A 7,323-nucleotide genomic window follows, 5' to 3' on the forward strand; every position below is an offset into this window, starting at 1 on the left:
GCCCCCATGAACCATGGACCTTGCCATTGGTGGGGAGGCTTCCGTGCCTCAACAATACAGATAGCCCTACCGTAGGTGCAACCACAATGGAGGGTTATCTGTTGAGAGGCCAGACAAATGTGTGGTTCCTGAAGAGGGGCAGCAGCCTTTTCAGTAGTTGCAAGGGCAACAGTCTGGATGATTGACTGATCTGGCTTCGTAACACTAACTAAAACTGCCTTGCTGTTGTGGTACTGCGAACGGCTGAAAGCAAGGGGAAACTACAGCCGTAATTTTTCCTGAGGGCATGCAGCTTTACTGTACGATTAAATGATGATGGCGTCCTCTTGGGTAAAATATTCCGTAGGTAAAACAGTCCCCCATGCGGATCTCCGGGCGGGGACTACTCAAGAGGATGTCGTTATCAGGAAAAGAAAATTGGCGTTCTACGGATCGGAGCATGGAATGTCAGATCCCTTAATCGAGTAGGTAGATTAGAAAATTTAAAAAGGGAAATGGAAAGATTAAAGTTAGATATAGCAGGAATTAGTGAAGTTTGGTGGCAGGAGGAAAAAGACTTTTGGTCAGGTGAATACAGGGTTAGAAATACAAAATCAAATAGGGGTAATGCAGGAGTAGGTTTAATAATGTATAAAAAAAATAGGAGTGTGGGTAAGCTACTACAAACAGCATAGTGAACGCATTATTGTGGCCAAGATAGACACAAAGCCCATGCCTACTACAGTAGAACAAGTCTATATGTCAACTAGCTCTGCAGATGATGAAGAAATTGATGAAATGTATGATGAAATAAGAGAAATTATTCAAGTAGTGAAGGGAGACGAAAATTTAATAGTCATGGGTGACTGGAATTCAACAATAGGAAAAGGAAGAGAAGGAAACATAGTAGGAGAATATGGATTAGGGCTAAGAAATGAAAGAGGAAGCCGCCTGGTAGAATTTTGCACAGAGCATAACTAAATCATAACTAACACTTGGTTCAAGAATCATAAAAGGTTGTATACATGGAAGAACCCTGGAGATATTAGGTTTCAGATAGATTATATAATGGTAAGACAGAGATTTAGGAACCAGATTTTAAATTGTAAGACATTCCCAGGGGCAGATGTGGACTCTGACCACAATCTATTGGTTATGAACTGCAGATTAAAACTAAAGAACCAGTAAAAAGGTGGAAATTTAAGGAGATGGGACCAGGATACTCTGAAAGAACCAGAGGTTGTACAGAGTTTCAGGGAGAGCATAAGGGAACAGTTGACAGGAATGGGGGAAAGAAATACAGTAGAAGAAGAATGGGTAGCTCTAAGGGATGAAGTAGTGAAGGCAGCAGAGGATCAAGTAGGTAAAAAGACGAGGGCTAATAGAAATCCTTGGGTAACAGAAGAAATATTGAATTTAATTGATGAAAGGAGAAAATATAAAAATGCAGTAAATGAAGCAGGCAAAAAGGAATACAAACGTCTCAAAAATGAGATCGACAGGAAGTGCGAAATGGCTAAGCAGGGATGGCTAGAGGACAAATGTAAGGATGTAGAGGCTTATCTCACTAGGGGTAAGATAGATACTGCTTACAGGAAAATTAAAGAGACCTTTGGAGAAAGGAGAACCACTTGCATGAATATCAAGAGCTTTGATGGAAACCCAGTTCTAAACAAAGAAGGGAAAGCAGAAAGGTGGAGGGAGTATATAGAGGGTCTATACAAGGGCGACGTACTTGAGGACAATATTATGGAAATGGAAGATGATGTAGATGAAGATGAAATGGGAGATACGATACTGCGTGAAGAGTCTGACAGTGCACTGAAAGACGTAAGTCGAAACAAGGCCCCGGAAGTAGACAACATTCAATTAGAACTACTGACAGCCTTGGGAGAGCCAGTCCTGACAAAACTCTACCATCTGGTGAGCAAGATATATGAGACAGGCGAAATTCCCTCAGACTTCAATAAGAATATAATAATTCCAATCCCAAAGAAAGCAGGTGTTGGCAGATGTGAAAATTACCGATCTATCAGTTTAATAAGTCACAGCTGCAAAAAACTAACGCGAATTCTTTACAGACGAATGGAAAAACTGGTAGAAGCCGACCTCGGGGAAGATCAGTTTGGATTTCGTAGAAATGTTGGAACACGTGAGGCAATACTGTCCCTACGACTTATCTTAGAAGAAAGATTAAGGAAAGGCAAACCTACATTTCTAGCATTTGTACATGTAGAGAAAGCTTTTGACAATGTTGACTGGAATACTCCCTTTTAAATTCTGAATGTGGCAGGGGTACAATACAGGGAGTGAAAGGATATTTACAATTTGTACAGAAAGCAGATGGCAGTTACAAGAGTCGAGGGACATGAAAGGGAAGCAGTGGTTGGGAAGGGAGTGAGACAGGGTTGTAAACTCTCCCCGATGCTATTCAATCTGTATATTGAGCAAGCAGTAAAGGAAACAAAAGAAAAGTTCGGAGTAGGTATTAAAATCCATGGAGAAGAAATGAAAACTTTGAGGTTCGCCGATGACATTGGAATTCTGTCAGAGACAGCAAAGGACTTGGAAGAGCAGTTGAACGGAATGGACAGTGTCTTGACATGAGGGTATAAGATGAATATCAACAAAAGCAAAACGAGGATAATGGAATGTAGTCGAATTAAGTCGGGTGATGCTGAGGCAATTAGATTAGGAAAGAAATTTTGCTATTTGGGGAGCAAAATAACTGATGATGGGCGAAGTAGAGAGGATATAAAATGTAGACTGGCAATGGCAAGGAAAGCGTTTCTGAAGAAGAGAAAGTTGTTAACATCGAGTATAGATTTAAGTGTCAGAAAGTCGTTTCTGAAAGTATTTGTATCGAGTGTAGCCATGCATGGAAGTGAAACATGGACGATAAATAGTTTAGACAAGAAGAGAACAGAAGCTTTCGAAATGTGGTGCTACAGAAGAATGCTGAAGATTAGATGGGTAGATCACATAACTAATGAGGAGGTATTGAATAGAATTGGGGAGAAGAGAAGTTTGTGGCACAACTTGACTAGAAGAAGTGATCGGTTGGTAGGACATGTTCTGAGGCATCAAGAGATCACCAATTTCCTACTGGAGGGCAGTGTGGAGGGTAAAAATCGTAGAGGGAGACCAAGAGATCAATACACTAAGCAGATTCAGAAGGATGTAGGTTGCAGTAGGTACTGGGAGATGAAGAAGCTTGCACAGGATAGAGTAGCATGGAGAGCTCCATCAAACCAGTCTCAGGACTGAAGACCACAACAACAACAACAACAACAACAACAACATAATAATATTGTGGGGAAGATGAAACAAAGACTGCACTTTGATGTTGGTAGATCACTTAGAAGATGCAACAAACCCACTAAAGAGACAGCCTACATTACACTTGGCCGTCCCCTGCTGGAATACTGCTGCGAGTTATGGGATCCTTAGCAGGTAGGATTCACGGAGGACACAGAAAAAGTGCAAATCGTTTCGTGTTATAGGGGTGAGAGTGTCACTGATACGATACGCGAGTTGGAGTGGCAGTCACTGAAACAAAAGCGGTTTTCTTTGCAGCGAGATCTATTTACGTAATTTCAATCACCAACATACTCTTCCGAATGCGTAAATATTTTGTTGACACCCACCTATGTAGGGAGAAATGATCATCAGAATAAATAAGAGAAATCAGAGCTCGAACGGAAAGGTTTAGGAGTTCCTTTTTCCCACGCGCCATTCGAGAGAGGAATGGTAGAGTAGTAGTATGAAAATGGTTCGATGAACCCCCTGCCAGGCCCTTAAGAGTGAATTGCAGAGTAACGATACGGACGTAGATGAGATACGACTTAACATCCTTAGACCAACACTCTATGAGAACAAATATGTACGCCACTCCTCCTTTTCCTTTCGGAATTTGTTCGAAGAAGTCCACTGCTGTTTCACAAGTTATAATTAAAGATGCTACCCTATGTCCCATAGGAATTTGTTTATGTGCGTTATAAACTTTTTTATTCCGAAGTGTCCATACCCTGTATGGACATACGACTCGATTTTGTCCTCCATCAACTTCGGGATGCATAAACGCCACGATCGAGAAGTTATACTGTCTCTCCAAAATAAATTTTACCCTATAATTTTCCACTTCTCTGCTTGATTAGGAGGTGAAGATTTTGTATTACACATAGCACATATTTATGTAAAGTAGGAATCATGATGGATATTGTCGGTTATTCTTTGAGCCATTTCTTGTACCCTGTTGTGCAGATATTCTATTGTCATAAAATTAATCGCAAAAATTTCACCGGGTCCTTCTGTACGTTCTTTCATATCTACAAGTAATCTAGACAAAGCGTCAGGTACAATATTCTCAGAACCTTTACATACTGTATTTTAATGTCATATTCCTGTAGGAAAAACATCCACTGCATTAATCTATTATGTAATAAGCGACTACTCATTAAAAAAGATAGAGCTTGATGATGCGTATATACATGGATCTCTGACCCCCATACTAGTTTTTGGAATTTTTGGTTACTCCATAATACCGCTAATAGTTCTTTCTCTGTAGCTGTATAGTTTAATTCATGTTTGCTAAGACTTCGGCTAGCAAAAGCTATAGATCTACGATTTGTACTTTCCAGACCCAATTCTCCTTGAAAAATTCCGCTGCTATACCATAGTCAGTTGCACCTGTTGACATTTTAAATGGCTCACCCATAACAGGTTCGTATAGTATAGGTGATTTTACCAGCGGTTTTTTTTTTCACTTTTTCAAACGCATCATTAGACTCTTGCCCCAACTCCACTGTAATCCCTTCCATAATAAAAGCAGAAGTCTTTGCTCGTTCAGCTCTTGACTTCGTATGTATCGTCTATAATGCCCGACCATTCCAAAAAATCCCTTCAATTGCCTTATGTTACTAGAGGCTGGACATTCCTTAATAGCCTTTATACGTTCGGGATCTGGTTTAATTCCGTGCACTCCTACGATATGCCCTAAAAACTTAAGCTCTTGCCTTGCAAAATGCGATTTAAATAATTTCACTGTAATACCCTTTTCTTTAAATTTTTTCAGGGTTTTCTTTAAGGTTATACAATGTACTTCCCAAGTAGTGGAGATTATAAGGATATCATCCACATATATTATTAAATCCCTTAACAATTCCCTTCCTAACGCCTCGTCCAGCGCGCGTATAAACACGGATACCGAGATATTTAGTCCAAACGGTAACACATAAAAACGATATGATTTCCCATCAAATAGAAACACTGTATACTTCTTTGAATCGGGATGTAACCGAATCTGCCAATACCCAGCAGTCAGGTCCAATGTGCTAAAATACTGCGCTTTCGCAAATTTGGACAGTAATTCATCGATGTTAATTGGTCTGTCTCGTTCTGTCTCTATATGCTTATTGAAAGTGCGCGCGTCCAGAACTAACCACACTCCTCCTGTAGCCTTTTTTACCACTACTAAAGGCTTATTCATAACACTCGTGCTACATTCTATTAGTTTATTGTCAATCATCTTATCTATTTCTTCCTTAACCGCCTCTTTCAGGCTTGCAGGTATCGCATAGGGTCTACAAAAAATGGAGTATTATCTTTGATCTTAAATTTACATACATAGCCACTAATACTACCCGGACTATCAGAAAATAGCCTTTCATATTACAATAGAATTTTAGATAAATCCAATTTTTGCACGTTGGTTAACATTGGAGATTCATTTACTTTGTTTCGTATGTCAGCTCAGTGTGATGCATGACTTGTGTTTTCAATCTCTGGTGACAATTGCGCTGTCGTTATTAATCGCAAACGCTGATTTTCGGTTATTTGTTTACCATTGGAGTGCTGCGTCACAAACTTCACGCAATATTTATCGTCACCTATTCCAAAATAAAGAAAATTCTCCTCAAAATTCACTATTATGTTAAATTTTGATAGCCAGTCTATGACAAATAACACATCTCTATTGATATTTTCCACTACAAAAAGTGACTAACGAAATGGGACATTCCCAATGATGCAGTTCATCTGGGTCTCTTGTTTCACAACTTTACTTTTGGTTCCAGTACTACCTACTATGTACACTCCTGTTACCGGGAATGTTATGTTTAGTTCGTAATGTATTAAAGAAACCACTAGAAATAAGTGACACTTCACTACCGGAATCAATAAATATGTTAACTTCAAAATCTTCTAGCCTTCCAACTATAATTGGTTGTGGATTAACGGTAGTTAAGCTAGGTTCTTCTACTAACAACTATTCTTTGGTCGGTATTTTATGCGTAAAACTAACAAATTTATTATAAGCCAGACCTCCTGATGTATTTCTATGACCTCGGCCCCAGACCTGAATCCAGATCGCATAACGTTTTCCTCATTGTTTTTTAATAACTGGCTGGTTACCAAATCAGGACATTACATTTTCACTTTGTGCCCTATTGCTACTAGGTATAAATTCCTGTGATCTTACTGGGCCTACATTCGAAGATGGATGTTTCTTTTGATAACTTTCATTGCCCCTATTCCGTCTACACTGGTGTACTCTAGCTAGATTAGTCTCATGTCTCTTAAAATTACCATTACTACTACTATTGTTATTTCTTCGGAAATTCTGCTTTTTATTTTCATGTCCGTTCTTATTCCTGTCTTTTTTCTGTGGGGGGGGGGGGCATCAAGTGCATCTACAAAGGATAACAATTCTTCGACGGTCTTCCACCCACTACATAATATATCTTTCCTGGAGTAGGTAGGTAATCGCCTTATTAAGATCGTAACTAACCCCCCTTCCTCCATGGGTTTGTCTAAGTACTTTGCCTGTTTCAAATGCCAGTCAGAATGCCTTCTCATTGTTCCCCACTTACTGTTATAATACTTTGGGTCCCACAATCAGATAATTTTTCTTGGGCACTCGCTGCCCAATACTTCTCCTTAAGCTTTTCCTGGAAGTCGTCCCAAATCGAAAACTTCCCTATGTTCCCAGTGCTCCATTCTGAAGCCTCTCCTAATAGGTACCCTACCGCGAATTCTATCTTTTTTGAGTCTTTCCAGTTTTTCGGCAAGGCTGGGTAAATCGTTTCAGAAAATGAGTTGGATGTACGTCCCCGTCTGGCTTACATTTCGGAAACAGCCTGGAGAGTCCCGAATTTGCTCCCCATTGTAGGTCGGTTATTGTCTCACTGGTTAACACCACGTTAGAAGAAGTCACTTTTTTGTCTACCTTATCCTGGATAAGTTTGAATTCTTTCCATAAACTATCTATGCCTTTCTTCGTATCATTAAGTTCCAAAGCTGAATCTGAAGAAACGTTGTTAGGGGATACCCTCTCGGTCACTTTTC

Source organism: Schistocerca nitens, chromosome 1 (assembly GCF_023898315.1).
Source record: "Schistocerca nitens isolate TAMUIC-IGC-003100 chromosome 1, iqSchNite1.1, whole genome shotgun sequence".
In the NCBI taxonomy this organism is placed as follows: domain Eukaryota; kingdom Metazoa; phylum Arthropoda; class Insecta; order Orthoptera; family Acrididae; genus Schistocerca; species Schistocerca nitens.